The sequence below is a fragment of the Canis aureus genome, chromosome 1 (assembly GCF_053574225.1).
Source record: "Canis aureus isolate CA01 chromosome 1, VMU_Caureus_v.1.0, whole genome shotgun sequence".
NCBI lineage: Eukaryota > Metazoa > Chordata > Mammalia > Carnivora > Canidae > Canis > Canis aureus.
The window spans coordinates 19,683,135-19,699,495 of NC_135611.1; the positions used below are offsets into that span (position 1 = coordinate 19,683,135).

General features: G+C 45.1%; 1 long non-coding RNA gene across 2 annotated transcripts; it reads left to right on the plus strand.

The window, feature by feature from the left end:
* The first annotated feature begins 114 nt into the window (after positions 1–114).
* Positions 115–11,748, plus strand: LOC144310709 (uncharacterized). Of its 2 annotated transcripts, none has more exons than XR_013376381.1 (5): positions 115–1,554; positions 7,387–7,431; positions 8,869–9,058; positions 9,340–9,408; positions 11,093–11,748. It is a non-coding gene; the product is annotated as an uncharacterized LOC144310709 (long non-coding RNA). The 2 variants fall into 2 exon arrangements; XR_013376382.1 differs by having other exon boundaries at positions 11,096–11,748.
* Positions 11,749–16,361: the final 4,613 nt, after the last annotated feature.

Sequence of the window (16,361 nt, forward strand, 5' to 3'; positions counted from 1 at the left end):
ATTCTGAGACACAGATTTACATGGAGTTATAAGAAATAACACAGAGAAGTCCAATGTACCCTTTACCCAGTTACCCCGAATGGTAACATCTTGCAAATACGATTTCACAGGCGGGATATTGACATGGATGCAGTCAAGATCCGGAACATTTCCATCACCACCAGGATCTCTCCTGTTGCCCCCTTTCAGCCACCCCCACCTCCCTTCATAGTGTTTAACTACAGTTTGCATACTTTGGACATCTGGTTGTTCCCAGGTTTGGGCTATTACTAATAAAGCTGCTATAAACATTCGTGTACAGGTTTTTGTGTGAACATAAGTTTTCATTTCTCTGGGATAAATGCCTAGGAGTATAATTGCCGGGTTGTATAGAAGTTGCTAGTTCAGTTTTTACAGAAACTGCCAAGCCGTTTTCCAAAGTTCCAAACTGTTTCCATTTTATATTCCCAGCAGCAATGGAGGAGCCATCCAGTTTCTCCATATCCACGCCAGAATTGGGTATTATCACTATTTTTTGTTTTAGACATTCTGATAGTTGTATAGTGGGATCTCACCGTGGATTTAATTTGCATCTCCCTAATGGCTAATGATGTTAAATATCTATTCATGTGCTTATTTGTGTGTGTGTGTGTGTGTGTGAGTGTGTGGTTGTATCTGGGGAAAAAAGCATTTACTTGTTCTTTAATGTTCTCTTCACATACTTTGTTCTCATGTCACACTAGCCTTAGTGTGTGGAGAAAGTCAATGCCAGCCTCAGAGAAGCAGCTCAGGAGAGAGTTCCAGCACACTGGACAAGGAAGAGAAGTAGGAATGTTATTTTGAGCTGAATGTCATTCTCGGCTAAGAGGGGAAAAATTTGTTTTGTGTAAGCGTCGATGTAACACAGTATAACAATAATACCGAGTATTGTAGTATACCCCCTGGCAGGTCCAGGCCTTTTACCTCCAGGAATGTTAGGAGTTTTTGTAGCCACCTTAAAGACGTTGTTATCTTTGGCAGAAGCACGGTGGCTTGGCTCGGGAAGCAGGCAGTAACAATGATATCAGTTCCTTTTTATTTTTTTTTCTTCTCCTGGAACACGATGTTACCTAGAATACATGAGAATCTGGCAGAGGGCTGTATTTTCTTCCCCTGTATTCCTTTCACACCATCTGTTTGGGTGTGCTAGAATCCACTGGAATGTCTTTACAAGGTGTCAAAACTCCGGGAACTCCACTCCATTTGGCAGCAGCGCGAGAAAGGATAAAGTGATCATGGGAGTCATATGGAAGGGAGAACCTGGGGGAGCGTCTGCCACAATTACAAAAGAGACAATTTACGGTGTGATAGAGTCCAAGGTTGGTGTCACTCCTCTCGGATCTATTTCTGATCAAGGTCTCAGGAAGGGATGCCATGTAGGCTCCCTCATCCTTCAATGAGGGAAGTATCACATGAGGCTGCAGACTCTTCCAGAACCATCCCCGTGCTTGCCTGGAATGCCCTCAAAGAGGAAGACGCAGGATGAGCATCCGATGGCTGGAGAAATCCCCACTTTGGTGCAAGTCCATTTTTGTGGTGGGTTAGAAATCCAGCTCGTTTCTTAAGTCATTCCAAAGGCAGGATTTTAATTCTGTTTATCAAAAATATAGAAAAACTAAACAAGACAAAAGCCATCCCTCTGTCCCTGAAATTTGTTTGTAAACTGTTTCATGTGAAAATACAATTTGGAAAGAATCCTACTTCGACTAGAACCCGTTTGTTCACAAGCTCATGGAATAACGTGGTTCTTGGATTCATTAACTCTTATTTATAAACTTCAGGTTGTTTTGGAACAGGAAGCATAACATTTACTGAAAAGAACATTGAAACGTATTTGTCTTTTTAATTAAAAAAATACTAAGAAATGAAGTCTGCAAAACACAAAATCTTAATATTGCAGTAGGATTTTCCCTCATTAAAAATATATATCAAACCATTGTCTGATTGAAACTAAACACAGTTAAACGTATATAGATATAAATTATATAATTTACATTTATTATACTTAATCCAGGTACACATGCAAACACATTTGTATATATAAATTATGTATGAAATACTCATAGCTAAAATTTATGTGGCTATATTTGAAACTCTGACATCAGAGATAGGCTTAAAACACGTTTAATTACATTACCAGCGTGTATAATCAGAGTTAGAACTACTGATAGATTTTGCTGACAAGAATTATGGAAAGTAGCAGCTAATTCAGGATTGTTCTATTACAGATATTACAGGGGAAGCGAGTCTGGAAAGTGGATTTAGAGTCCCACATTGTTCACTTTTTGTGGGAATTTTATTATTTAAAAAAGCAGATTTCTTGAGTAATTTAGGCAAGTAAACTCTAGAACAGTCATCATTTTTTGATAACTTTTTGTGATTTTCTTCTTATATTCCCGGGGCTGAAATTCACTGCAGGCCACATAAAAATGCAAGAAATGTATCATTGGAAATATATAAATACACAATACACCCAATTTCTTGTCTTTCACAGAAAGCTTACAAAAATATGGTATTTTCAACTGATATAAGAAAATGCTAAAAGGTATTCAGTGCAGAGCACTGCAGAGCCCTTTCTCCTTAAAAATCCCCCAGGGCTCTGTGGCCAATATATGTAAGGCCCTGAAATATCCATGTTCATATTTTCTCCAAACTATGCTTTGAAAGTATGGAAAGCAACTTCTTTGAGGTGCCTTAAGTGTCCTTTTAAAAAGTTCACTTCGTTTACAACTTGGAAATATCTTCTGATGAAAACGGGTAGTTTTTTTTACAACCAGAGCAAAAAAGTGACCTTCTTTGACTAGAATCTTTAAAACTTCTCTGACCCAAACCACCTTGCTGAAATACATGTACCTTTTTGGGTTGCATGATCACTCCAAAAAAAAAAAAAAAAAAAAAAAAAGAGTGAGCACAGTGTTTGAAATGACATTTAGTACATTAACATCATTATCAGCGACTAATAGAAATATCGCATCGGTTGCTTTGAAATGTTCCAAACAATGTAGTATTTTTGACTCACTCATACCCATTTGCACCTTTGAAATTCCCACCGTATAGGCCATCAACACATCTCATCTATCATTAGGGTTTCTGGATCCTTGCGAACGTAAGCCAGAATATGGAGGGATCCTGTTGCTGATCCCAATGCGTGTCTCACGTGGCCTTGGGGTTTCTGGGAAGATCCTGTGTCAGAACCCTGTGGGCATCGCGGACAGCCCATGTTGACGTTGACTAGACGTTGACCCTGGCTCAGGGAAATTTCCCTGCGGGTGGGACTTCTCTGATCCTGGAAGATGAGCTAAGCCAGCCAGACTTTGCAGAAAAAGAGCAAGTGGATTTTCGTGCCCAGGGCTCCTCGGCCTGCATTTCTAGAGTTTAGGTTGGGCTTAGGTTTGCTGTGGGATATACTGCAGTCTGGAGTATGGTCTGGTTTGGGGTTACTCTCAGGGGGTAAGCCCCAGAGAACACATGAAAAGCAGTAGCCGGAAATGAGGAAAACGTTCGAGTTCAGAATCCGTAGTGGCAGTGAAACGTGACTGTTTTGGAAGTCATGGGGAAATGTGAGAGCCCAGTGAGTACAGGAAGTCTCTGCAAATGTGAGCGAATGCATTCCAGTTCTCATGTTATAATCATTGGGGTCTACTTGTAAGCGATTAGTCAAAGGTGGATAACATCATCAAATACATTAACATATTGTAAACAGATCTGGTGGACAGAATGAGAGAGAACAGATGGCCAGAGATCACTTCCAAGCTAACTCCAAAGGCTGGTGGTCCAAGAGGGAAAGATTCTGGGGCTGTCACAGCTGAGCACAACTCATTCATTCATTCGTCGCACCATTTATGGTGAGATACCACGGACCCTGTGCCAGACCCTTGTCCAGGCTCTAGGGATTCCGAGGAAACTATAACACAAGCAGACAAAAATCCCCACCTCGTTGAAATGGTTACTTGAGAACCCAAGCACATTATTAGAACATTTAATACTCATAAGTAAACAAGAAGTTATTTTCAAATTATTAAAATAGTTAATAATAAAAATCAGAAAAATTTCTGTTCAAATATCAAAGCATTTCATTCCTTAATATGTGAGCATAATACTGCTTAATGTATAAAGAGAAAAAGATTTAAAAATAAAGTTTGGCTTTCTGCCTTCAAAAAGGAGCTTAGAAGTGGGGGTTGCAGGTAAGCAACTTTTTAAAACAAATAAATCGAAAAAGCAACTTCCAATAACTTTACTACCAACCTCTTAACTAGGCTTTAATCTCCATGTTTTGCTTTGTTTTTTAATATGCAAGTTAGAGTTTCTTTTTAAATGGGATTGGCAATTTTTGTCTAGTATTTTATTTCTGAGACTCTCATGAACTGGTCAAAACGACACGCAGTGATGGCACATTCAAATACGTAGGATGTCGATTCTTCAGGCAGTTTAAGCGGAAAAACAGCAAAGGAAATCAGAAACAAGTTTATAAATAGCATAGAGATATTATTTGAACTTTTTGCTTTTTTACCTCATAATATTTGTTCCTTCATTTTACCATAAAGGAAGAGAACAGCAGGTTAAGCAATTTCCTCTGAGACAATCTAAGCGCGTAAGTAACGTAGGGAGTTGAGAGCATTCAACTTCATATTATATGAACAAACGTGTGTGTTTTATCCAGTTTGACTCTAATGAAGGAACAGATTTTGCTCACTTTGGCTCCTTTCCTCCGTAACCTCATCTGCTGCTCAGAAAGCCTTAATTGGTGTGCAGTTCAACTAGCACAGAGCAAGGACTCGGTGAGCTGGTGGTTGATACCGCGGCAGAGGTGTTGCAAATGCCAGCTTGTTTTTCACACGTAGACTCCCTCTTTCCTGGATGAATCTGAGGTCATTCCATAAGGGAATCAATCAACACACGACTAAATGAGTGGAGAATAAATAGGGACCGAGGTGCCCCATGTCCTTGCCAGCTCAGGTTCCCAGCCAGCCAGCCTGGCTTCATCTAGCAGCTGGCCACCCACCCTTGCAAAGAGGGGGTCCAGCCCCCAGGTGTCCCCATCTGGTGGGGACAACAGGCAGAGAGGCTGCCCCCCCATCATTCAGAGATGGGAGAGCTCTGCCCCCAGGACCGGTGGCCTTCCAGACACAGCCGAGCTCGCAGGGACAAGAGGGAGTCACAGGCATCTCTGGGCCTCTTCATTCATTTGTGCCGATTCAGCTTTCCACCCGGCATCCCTCTGGTCCCCTCCTGGTTCTGCCTAAAGAGCTTTCTTGAACATCCACGTAATGTAGGGATGCTTGTGGTGAATTCTCTCGGCTTCGGTCTAGCTGAAAAAGTCTGATTTTCACCTTCAGATTTTGAAATGTAGTTTGGGGGTATTGACATTTTTTTCTCCTTTCTTTCAGTCCTTTAAATATGTTTATCCGTTGCCTCGTGGCTTGCATGGATTTTCACAGGAAAATTCTTCTTTGTTTTCTTGGGTATATAATGCATCTACTTCATTTGGCTTCATCTGAAGGTTTTCTTTTTAGCCTCAGCTTGCTGTAATTTAAAAAAAAAAAAAAAGCTTTGGGGTAGTTTCCTTCATGCTCATTTTGCTTGGGGTTTATCGAGCTTCTTGGATCTGTAAGTCTATTGCTTTCATCAAGTCTGAAAAAACTTTGCTCTTTGTTTCTTCAAATATTTTTTAATTCCCCTCATTTCCCATCCTGATTTCCAAAGTATGTTGGACCCACAGATCGCTAGTACCCTGTTCATTGTCTTTTAACTTTTCTCTCCGTGGTTTATTTTGGATAGTTTCCAAGTCACTGACCGCCTCTTCGGTGCTTTTTTCAACCTCGTGAATTTAAAGTTTTTTTCTGACATTGTAGTTTCCATCTCTATAAGTTTCATTTAATTCCCTTTGTATCTCCCATTTCTCTCCTCCTCATGTTCATGTTTTCTTCTTACCTTGTTGAACATTTATTTTTTATTTTTTCCTTCTTGAACATTTAGAGCATATTTAGGGTACCTGTTTGGACATGCTTATCTCTTAATTGCATCATCTCTGCCACTTCTTGCTCTGTCTCTATTGATTGATCTTTCCCCTGGGTATGGATCATAGTTTCCTGCTTCTTCACATGCCTGGTCATTTCAGATTGGATGATGACATTGTTGCGTGTTAGCTTTTGCTGTGTTTCTTTAAATGTGTTGGGCTTTGTTCTGGCATGCAGTTAAATTACTTGGAATCCGTTTGATTCTTTCAATGGTTGTTTTTAAGATTTCTTCAATCAGTTCCAAATCTGTCTTTGGTCAAGGTTATTTGATCTCTATTACTAAATATCCTCTATTACTAACCCTTCTGAGGACACCACCTTATGTCCTATGTGTTACTCGGTTTTTCTCTTGTGGTTTATGGAAACGTTCAGCTGATTGTTTTCCAGTGTTTTCTTCACTGACCCTGGATAGTTTCGTCTCAAGCATGCGATGGGACTCCTTTCCAGATTTCTGGAGCTCTTTCCCATCCTGTCTCTCTTTCTTCCTCCGGCACTTCCTTCTCTGCTCTGCATATATTCTATGGAAAAAGAACTAAAAGAACTCCAACTTTTGTCCTCTCCATTCCAGTGAGGATTCTGGGCTTCATTTGGGTTCTCCCTTTCTGTACTGTCACATGGGAACCAGGCAATACGATGGGGCAATGGTAGGTCCCACTTAGTTTCTTTTCCGTCGTGCATTGCCTATTATTCAATGGCTGAAAACAATTGTGTCGTATATATATATTTTTTCCCCTAATTTTTCTAAAGCAAGAGGATAAATCCAGTTTCTGTCTTCCACGTGGTTGGAAACATTATTTTTTTTAAAACTCTTTTTTTTTTATTATGGAAAATTTCAAACATACATAGAAGTAGATAGAATGACATAATGAATCCCTGTGTACCCATCATCCAGCCTTAACAAATTATCAACTCATGCCCAAGCTTCTTTCATCTCTACATTGTCCTTCTTCTTTTGGGGCAGATTACTGAGATTTCTTTGAAGCAAATTCTATGTATTTGATAATTTTCTTCATAAATATGTCAGTATGCATTTCTAAAAGATAAGAGCTCTTTTTTTTCCAAAGATTTTATTTATTCATGAGAGACACAGAGAAAGAGAGAGGCAGAGACACGGGCAGAGAGAGAAGCAGGCTCCATGCAGGGAGCCTGATGTGGGACTCGATCCCGGGTCTCCAGGATCACACCCTGGGCCGAAGGTGGTGCCAAACTGCTGAGCCACCCAGGCTACCCCAATAATAGCTCTTTCAAAAGGCATAACCACACCAGCATTATCATGCTTACAAAAAACTAATAAGAATTCCTTAATGCTGTCAATTACTTAGACAACATAACATTTCATGTTTTCCTACAGGAGGAGGATGCTTCAGTGAAATATTCCCAATGATGATATCCTAAGGTATGGATAAGTTCATATCTGAACTTGATCTCCCTCCTCTATTTCTAAATCCCTTTCTGCTCAAATTTATCCTTCCCCCAGAAAAGACCCATCCTTCTCTTCCTCCTCATTTCCCTACCCAATTCAAGCCCTCTCTCCCCCTCTTGTCTCCTCAACCCCAGGTCCTAGTGCATGGATGACAGATGAATTTCTTTAAAGATAAAGGGAATGTCGTAAAGTTGCTTCCAGCTCTGACATAATACGAGAGAAAGTTACAGGCAGTTTTAGAAACAAAATGTAATGCTCACTCTGTATCACGATTCCAAGTGAGAGAAGAGGGTGCAGAAGTATCTCCAATTGCTTCGCTTTGCCCGTAATCTTAATATTTAATTTATTTTGAAATTTCAAATTGCTCAAAGGAAGTCAAGAGACCTTATGTCAAAAACAGGTATGGGTTTGAAAAGTTTGAGCAACACCAGTTCACATCAAGCAAGAATCCCTGCCCCCTTTCTAATACCATTATCAAGACTGGCCTTATTAAGTGTGATTTCAGGGGAACAAAACGGTCCCACTTTTCCCCCATCTACTCTCCACTCCAAACCTTCCTCATCTGTTCTTGGACACTTGACATGTTCTGCATTGGGGAAAAGGACCACGGATAAAAAGAAGTGATTTTTATTTTTTAAAATATTTTATTTATTTACTCACAAGAGACACAGAAAGAGAGATAGGCAGAGACACAGGCAGAGGGAGAAGCAGGCTCCATGCAGGGAGCCCGATGTGGGACTCGATCCCAGGTCTCCAGGATCAGGGCCTGGGCCAAAGGCAGGTGCTAAACCGCTGAACCACCTGGGCTGCCCAAGAAGTGATTCTTTAAAACAGCGTTATCGATAGACAATCCATATGCTGTACAACTCACCGGTTGGAAGTATACAATCGGGTGGTTTTTAGCATATTTGCAGATATGTGCAACCATCTCCACAGTCGATTTTGGAACGCTCTCATCATCCAGAAAGGAATCTGTGCCCATTAGCAGCGTCCCCCTATTTCCCTCCAGTCCTCCCAGCTCAAGGCAACCACTGGTCTACTTTCTGTTTGTAAGATTTGCAGACTCTGGACATTTCATATAAACGTAATCATACAACATGTGATCTTTTTTTAACTAGAAAGGGACGTGATTGGAAGTGATTTAAATTCATATTAAGGTGGAAAAGAATCCTATCATCTATCTATCTATCTATCTATCATCTATTTATCATCTATGATTTTATTTATTTGAGAGAGAGAGAGAGAGAGAGAGAGAGAGCATGAGCCACAGGGGGAGGGAGAAGCAGACTCCCCATTGATCTGGAAGCCCGACCTGGGGCTGGATCCCAGGACCCTGGGATCATGACCTGAGCCAAAGACAGATGCTTAACTACCCGAGCCACCCAGGCACCCCTCGATCTCTTTAAATAGGCCATCGATGGGGTGAGAAATAGACCCATTTGGTCCCAGGAGCTGGTGAGAAGCAGCAAGGCGGAGTGGCCCAGGGGAGTGGCCCTCACCTGTCGCTGCCAGCACTGAACGTCAAAGCTCCCAGGTGATAACTCAGATGTTGGCACAAAGAGAGAAAACCTTGCTGAGGCGGCTCCACGTCTGGATGCAGGTAAGCCCCGGTTACCGTCTGTCACCATCATAAATACGGGAACTGAGACTTGTAATTAGACCTCACTTAGCTGACAGCTCACCTTGAGGTTGCGCTGAGCCACTCGGGGCCCAGGTGCCTCCTTCCTGGGCCGCCCGGGATGCCAAGCGCTGGAGCGGGTTGCGCCGGCTACTTGCCCGATCGGGCCAGGTAACGGGGCACCAGGCTGTCATTTTCATCATGAGGAAATAGGTCTTTTGGTGTAATTTTCCTAGAGTAATTAGTCTCTCTGTGATTTTTAGACTTTGTGTCATGGTGTGAAGGCAACATGTTCGACAGCATTCCTGCCGAGGAAATATCTTCTCTGATGGGTAAGCAAATATCATCTTTCATTAAAAACATCAGAAAAATTTCATCTGAAACCTCTGAACAGCCAGGGGGAGGGAACATCTTAATGACAACAAAAAGGCGGCTGCTGCCAAAATCCACGTGCGAGTGACCCCTGGTGCAGGCCGGGGAGGTGGCCTTCGCGGTGGCTCTGCTGGCCCGCCGGCTTCTGTGTGGGCCAGGACACCTCCTGAGCTCCTGCTTGCCCGTCCCCGATGGTGTTCCTGAACCATGGTATGTAGCAAATTAGAACCCTCTCCTAAGCCAGCAGTTTTAGGCCTCAGGCCTGTGCTCTCCACGGCCTTATTTCTCTCTGTTCCCGTGGAGGCGCACACCTCTTCGGAAGCATCTCAAGGTCTTTGCAGGATGAAGCAGTGAAAAAAAAAAAATCATCACCTCCTTCTCATTGGTGGGTGAGATAGAATCTTTATATTTTCCTTCTAGAAGACAGATGATATTTGAAAGAAAACCTTGATCCTGAAAAATCTTAGCAAGAATCAACTCAAATTGAACTCCAATTAAAAAAAAAAACTTAGCAAGAAAACCATATACTCTTCTGCTGTAAATGAAATGAAGGTATAGAGGGGATTAAGCCCAAATAACGATGGGTATGCGGATGGGTATGCGGATGGCGAGCATCCTCCAGCAGGGCCGGGGGGAGAATAGACAGGTTTGGCTGCTTTGGAAGGCTCTTCAGCTGTCTCTTACAATGTCACACATGTGCATCCCCTATGACACAGAAATTCTAGTCTCAGATACACACACACACACACACACACACACGAGAAACAAGTGCATACCGACTAAAGACATGCGTGAGAACGTTCTCACTAGCTTTCTCACAATGGCAAAAAACTGGAAGCAGACCAAATGTCCATCAACGGGAGAATGGATGAATAAATTGTGGCATTTGTACAATGGAATACAACACAGCAATAAGGAGAACAAACCAACGAGACACACGATATGAATGAAAAATGAATCTGGCATGATATTGAGTAAGAAAAAAGCTAGAGACAACCGAGTGAGTCCACACTAGATGGTTCAATTTAGGCGATTGTGGGTGGGCAACAGTAATCATTGATGGTAGAAGTCAGAGTGGCATTTACTTCGGGGCAGGCTCGGGGGGAGGGTACAATATTGACTGGGGAAGGGCCCATGGGAACCTTCTGGGGGCTGGAATTATTCCATGGTCTTGGTTTGTGTGGTGGCCACACAGTGGATTCACATGTAGAAACCTACCAGTCCGTATCTGTAAGATTAGTGTCCTTTACTGTAAATAAACACGCAGAGCCTGGCCCTAGGAGGCTGTATCACAAAGCCTGGGCTCTAAGAGAGCTGAGGGCTGCGTCACTGGTGAGATCGGCTTCTTTGGTTTGGTTCCCCTGCCCATGCAATCCAGCCGTCAGGGATCACTGCCGACTCTCCTCTCCTTTTTGGGGTTGCATGAAGTTCACCTTATGTAGAAAGGAAGAAAATATGCAAAGCCTAAGCCAATACACCATCTGAAGTTTGCATTTAAAGTTCGGTTGGCTGTTCGCTACATTTGAAAATAGAGCAACATGCAGGAAAGCACGTCTGCTGTTGCTTCGCCGTGTAGGTCGCTCTGAAAGACCATTTTGGATTTGACGTTACTGACCACCTGCCTCTCCTTTCACTGCTTTTCAGCAGATGCGGAGGACGAGTTCCAGGTAGCTGGTGGGCTTCCCGGCCAGCGACCTCGGGGTGAAGTTGGACACTGGGGTGAAATATCAGACAGCGATGTGGGTGTCGTCTGTGATGATGTCACAGAGGAAGCCAGAAAAGTGTCGAGAGTGAGGAGGAGAGAGCCAAGGACAGCACATCGGGGATGAGGCTCCCTGTAAGGGAGTGGAGGAGCCAGGACCTCAGGGAGAATCCTGCCTTCCCATGCAGGTCCCTCGATTCCTGGCGCACGTTTCCAAACTTCCATTCCAGGCTTTTGCTCCTCTCTCTTCAGAGAGCTCATTCGTTTTAATGATCGCAATTTTCTGCTGTCACCTTCCACATCCACACTGCCCCCGTGCCCGCCTTCACCTCCAGACTCGAGCCCGAAACCTTCTTCTCTCGATTGGCAGTTGCTACAAAACGTGTATGGAAGGTGTTGGGCTCCACTGGGTCAGGTGAAATGGAACATCTAAGGGAAAGCCAAGGATCGAAAATGCAAGGGGAGAAGATCCTAGAAGACTTGGAGGGGCTTGGTTTTGTGAAAGTCAAAGAGAAAAGTGATAAATACGGAGACATTTGGAAATAGAAATATGCCTGCCTGTTTTCACTCTCATTTGCTGAGTTCTGCCTAAAACACAACGTTTACCTCGAACTGTGCTGTATGCTTGTGTATATTATCTCATTTAATTCTCCTTAACAGCCCTAAGAGTAGGGTGCTGTCAGTAGCCTAGCTTTTTAGATGGGAAACTGAAGCATAAAATGGTTAAGTAACTTATTTCAGGCATCACAGCTGAGGCATGCTGGGTCCAGGCTGTGGATGCAGTTTACTTGACTCCAGAGTTCACAACCACTCGGCTGCACTGCCTCCTTCTGCACACACGCACACCTGTTCGCATGCCCTCTCGGTACTTCCTGGGGCCCTTCCTCGCCCCACCGTTTGCACAGACTGTATCTACCTCCATGGTCTCTCTGTTTCCTACTTGGTTTTGCAGCCAGGAGGACCACTCCTCAGGCAGACCATCTTGCATATGGTCAAGCAGGTGGAGCTGGGAAGTGCCCCTTGTCTAATCCGTCCTGACTGCGGTCTGAAGACATAGGGTCAAAGGTGGGAAAAGTAAGTTGAGGCTGGAGCTCAGATGGCCTTAAATTCAAGAGGGAGGAGTTGAAATATAATTTAATTGGCGGCGAGGAGCCACTGTCTGGGCTTCTGATGAGAGGTGAGCTGTAGGGAGATGAGCCTCACAGCTGGTGTGGGGCGGATCCCAGTGGACAGAAGTGAGAGGCCTTTTGCCACAGGCCAGGCGAGGCACCAGCCTGATGGAATGAGCACAAGGAGAGCCGAAGGTGGGGGGGAGGGGAGCAGTTTTGAGAGATACTTCCCCCAGAGGTCCTGGTGGGGAATGTATTTATCCAGCTTCCCAGAGAGCTTGTAAGAAAAGAACATCTCGTTCATTTAGTGCTTAATCAAATCTGCATTCCTGAGCTGAGCTTCAGAGGCCCTTCATCTTTTCCTCCCACTACTTCATTCTCCACGCGGTGGGGGTGGCTGGTCCTGCGGTTCCACAGGCATGCTGTGACGCTGTGACCGAGGCTGGATTTTATTTTATTTTTATTTTATTTTATTTTATTTTATTTTATTTTATTTTATTTTATTTTATTTTATTTTATTTTATTTTATTATTTTATTATTTTATTTTATTTTTAACTTATTTATGATAGTCACACAAACACACACAGAGAGAGAGAGAGAGAGAGAGGCAGAGACACAGGCAGAGGGAGAAGCAGGCTCCATGTACTGGGAGCCTGATGTGGGATTCAATCCCAGGTCTCCAGGATCACGCCCTGGGCCAAAGGCAGGCGCCAAACCGCTGCGCCACCCAGGGATCCCTTTTTTTTTTTTTTTAAATTTATTCCGAGGCTGGATTATAGATTCTGTCCCTAACTCCCCATGCCGTCTGTTTTCCCCAGCTATTCCAAATAAATTGTAAACTCCATCCTGCCCATCCCCTCCTCCCCTGTCCCTGCCCCACTGTCGCGCTGATTATCCTGCACTTGCGTGTTTCCCTCTCTTCTGAATTCCCTGAGACCCTCAAGGCTGTTCAACAGAGTTGGGCCTTGTGCTTTGCCGCCCTCCTTGGAGAACGGCTGGTGGCCTCCCCAAGGCCTGGAGCAGAGGACCTGCCTTCAGACTCATCGGCTGGGTGTGCACGTGTAGGGAATCGAGCTTGCATGTGGAGTTTTGATGCCGCCCTTAGTTCTGTCTCACAGCTCAGCTTTCAGCCAAAGGTCTTGTGTGAAAGGCAAGGAGAGGTGATTGGAGGTGAGGTGGTGTGGAGCGGGGCAGGTTGGGGAGGACACTGGCTGTGAGGGTGTGCACGCGCTTTGCCGCACCCTGCTTTCCCTTGTTCCCTCAAACCCGGGAGCACACCTGTCCTAGGTGACTAACTGGCCTCTTCATTGGCTTTGGGGGAAGAGTGGGCCCAAGGTCAGCCGGCTCTCCCCAGGGAGAGCAGTAGCAGTGAATGCCTAGGGCCGGAGCAGGGGAACAATGTGCATGAGGGCCCGGGACCAGGACGCTGATGGCAGTGAGGAAAGTTGCCATCCTTAGACATGCTAGTGTTAGAGCTCCACCCTGGGCATGAGCCCACGCTGCGTCAACACCGCCAGTCCAGTGCGTCGGGGACAGCGCCTGTTCCCCATGAAGCGACTTCAGGGGCTGGCTAAGTGCTTCTTGATTGGTAACACGTGCTGCTATTTGTTCATCGAGCACTTACCTAGTGCTCACTGCTCCTGTTTAAAAACGTCAGCCCCTCTCGTCCACGAAACACTGAGGTGGATCCTACTACTATCATTGTCCCCCTTCTAATATGGGACAATGGAGGCCTGGAGATTTTGGTAGATTGCCCAAGTCCACATGGCCCGAGGGTAGAGAGGCATTCGAGCCCCATGGGCTCTGCTCTTCACCACCACTCTGTGCTCTTTGAGCCACTGCTTGTGCTGAGTATGTTTGAGCTGCTTGGAGACAAGAGGGGTGTCGGGGTCACTGGGGCCCTTGGGCAAGGGAGCAGGCAAGGGAAGAGGTGGGGAATGATGGCCGCCAGAGGAGAGTCCGAGGCCAAGACATCTGTCCTTACTTGACGATTAGCCCAGGGTCTGGCTGGGTGGTAGTATTATCCTTCCCCACTTTTGACTGGGGAATCCTCAGAGCCAAGCCCAGATATTAAAAAGCAGCAATTAGACATTATTGTCCTTGGTAGTTCATCATCCCTGTTCGCTGACAGGAAGGAACAGATGCTGCGTGAAGATCACGCTGTCATGGAGTTTGTGGGACGATTTGGGCTTGATGGATGTCACTCCCTCACGGCTGCTCCAGGCAGACAACCCGGGGTGAGGCAGGCCCGGGGTGGCCTCTTATCAGTTGCCTCTTCAATCTCGACGACTTGAGCTTTCCAGGAGTGGAGCCGCCTGTGAGGAAAGTCTTTCAGCTGTGGCGCTGCGTTTGGGATGCTTTTTTGGAGCAGATTTTCCGTCAAAATTAACGCCACAGTTGTGGAAACACAGCGACATTATCTGTCTATTAATGGGACGAAGCTCTTTGCAGACTAGCATTTTCTGTTTGTCTTGGAGAGGAAGAGCTGTTCCTTTGATGAAGACACTTCGCAACTCCCCTCCTCCCTCTGAGGCGGTTCAAGAGGGGGCCATTTTGTGTGGCAAATGGTCGATACCTAAAGTAGTTGTTCCTGGTAGGGCAGAGAGCCCGGAGCCCTTCGTGGAGCTTCTCTGAAATTCGGGAGCTTCAGGTTGGTGTATTCCCTGGAAGACAGGGTGGCCTCCTTTTTTTTTTTTTTTTTTTTTTTTTAAATATAATTTGAAGGGTGTGGAGATCTCTGTCCCTAGTCTCTACCCGTCTAGGCTGACGGGTATTTCATGTTTCTCTCATTGGAGCTCTGACCCTTTGGGTTAAGACATCACCACTTCAGGGGTCCCCTCCTTTAAAATGAGGCTCAGGTGGGAGTCTGGGGTGTGTGTGCACGTGTGTGTGTGTGTGTGTGTGTGTGTGTGTTGTATACCATACAGAATCTATGGCTACGTCACTATTACTGCGTAGTCCTAAAGAGAAATCAGAGTTCCATCCAAGGACCCTGAGAAGGTTCTTGTGTCATATGCATAACTGACCTGTGAAGTAGCCGGGGTAATTCTAGGACCCACAGTCCCTTAAGGGGATGTGGGAATTGAAAACAATCACTGGGAGGGAAGGGGGGGGTGTCTATGTGCATGAAAGAGAGTTGACCCAAGAAGAAAGACTTTTTGCCGTGGCATCTCCGCTGACTGGAAATGCAGTTGAAAGAGGCAGATCTATGGGAATAAAGTGAGAGAAAGAAAATCCCCGTCACATTTGAATCAAAACTCCCTTTGGAAGACTCGACGTCTGTCAACGCCATATAAACTCTGCGTTTGGGTGTGTGGAGGGGGCATATATTTTATCTGTGCGGGCGTGATAACTTGCTTATTCACGGGTGTGATGAACTACTTTGGTTGTTTCCCTGGTGAAAATGTTTTACATGAACATAAATGAATTTAAGTTACGACGGAGGGGAAGCTGCCACACGTTCGTCATGACGATCGCGGTGCCGCCTCTGAGCTGGAAAACTTGTCAGCCCCTGGAGCTCGCGGCTTTCAGGTGTGGCCCCTCCGCATCTCCGTGGCTCCCTGTAGGCCCAGGTAGGTCCAAGCTGGGGAGCCAGGCCGACTACCTGCCGTCCCCCTGCCTCTGCTCCAGGGGCCAGCTGAGCTTATTCAGGGGGAATTTGGTTTCCTCACTGGGGTGGCTTGATCTGCTCCTGGCCTGATCGGTGGGTCCTCTTAACACCACACTGGGGAACTGTGTTTCCAGTTTTAGTGGCTGGATCTCTACCTTGACCCCGGGGCTAAAGGCCTTATCTAGGCCTTCCTTATCTTTTCCACTTTCTCCTTGTCCGTGTTTCCTTTACCCCCACCTCCTTGGAACATGCATCTGTCTCTAAAACGTGTGCTGGGACTAGAGCTCCGCCAGCACCTACAAACTTTCCTACTGTCCAGAGAGGAAAGTCTGTCCCTTGATTCCTCACTGCTAAGCTTGCCTGCCGACCAGCACCTCCTGTTGCTAGCGTTCTTACACACCACTTGCTAGTTGCTAACACTGTTTCTCAGCTGTGCCTCTAGCTTATAAATCAGACTTTCTGGAATTGAGCATGGGGACGTGCCTTCTTAT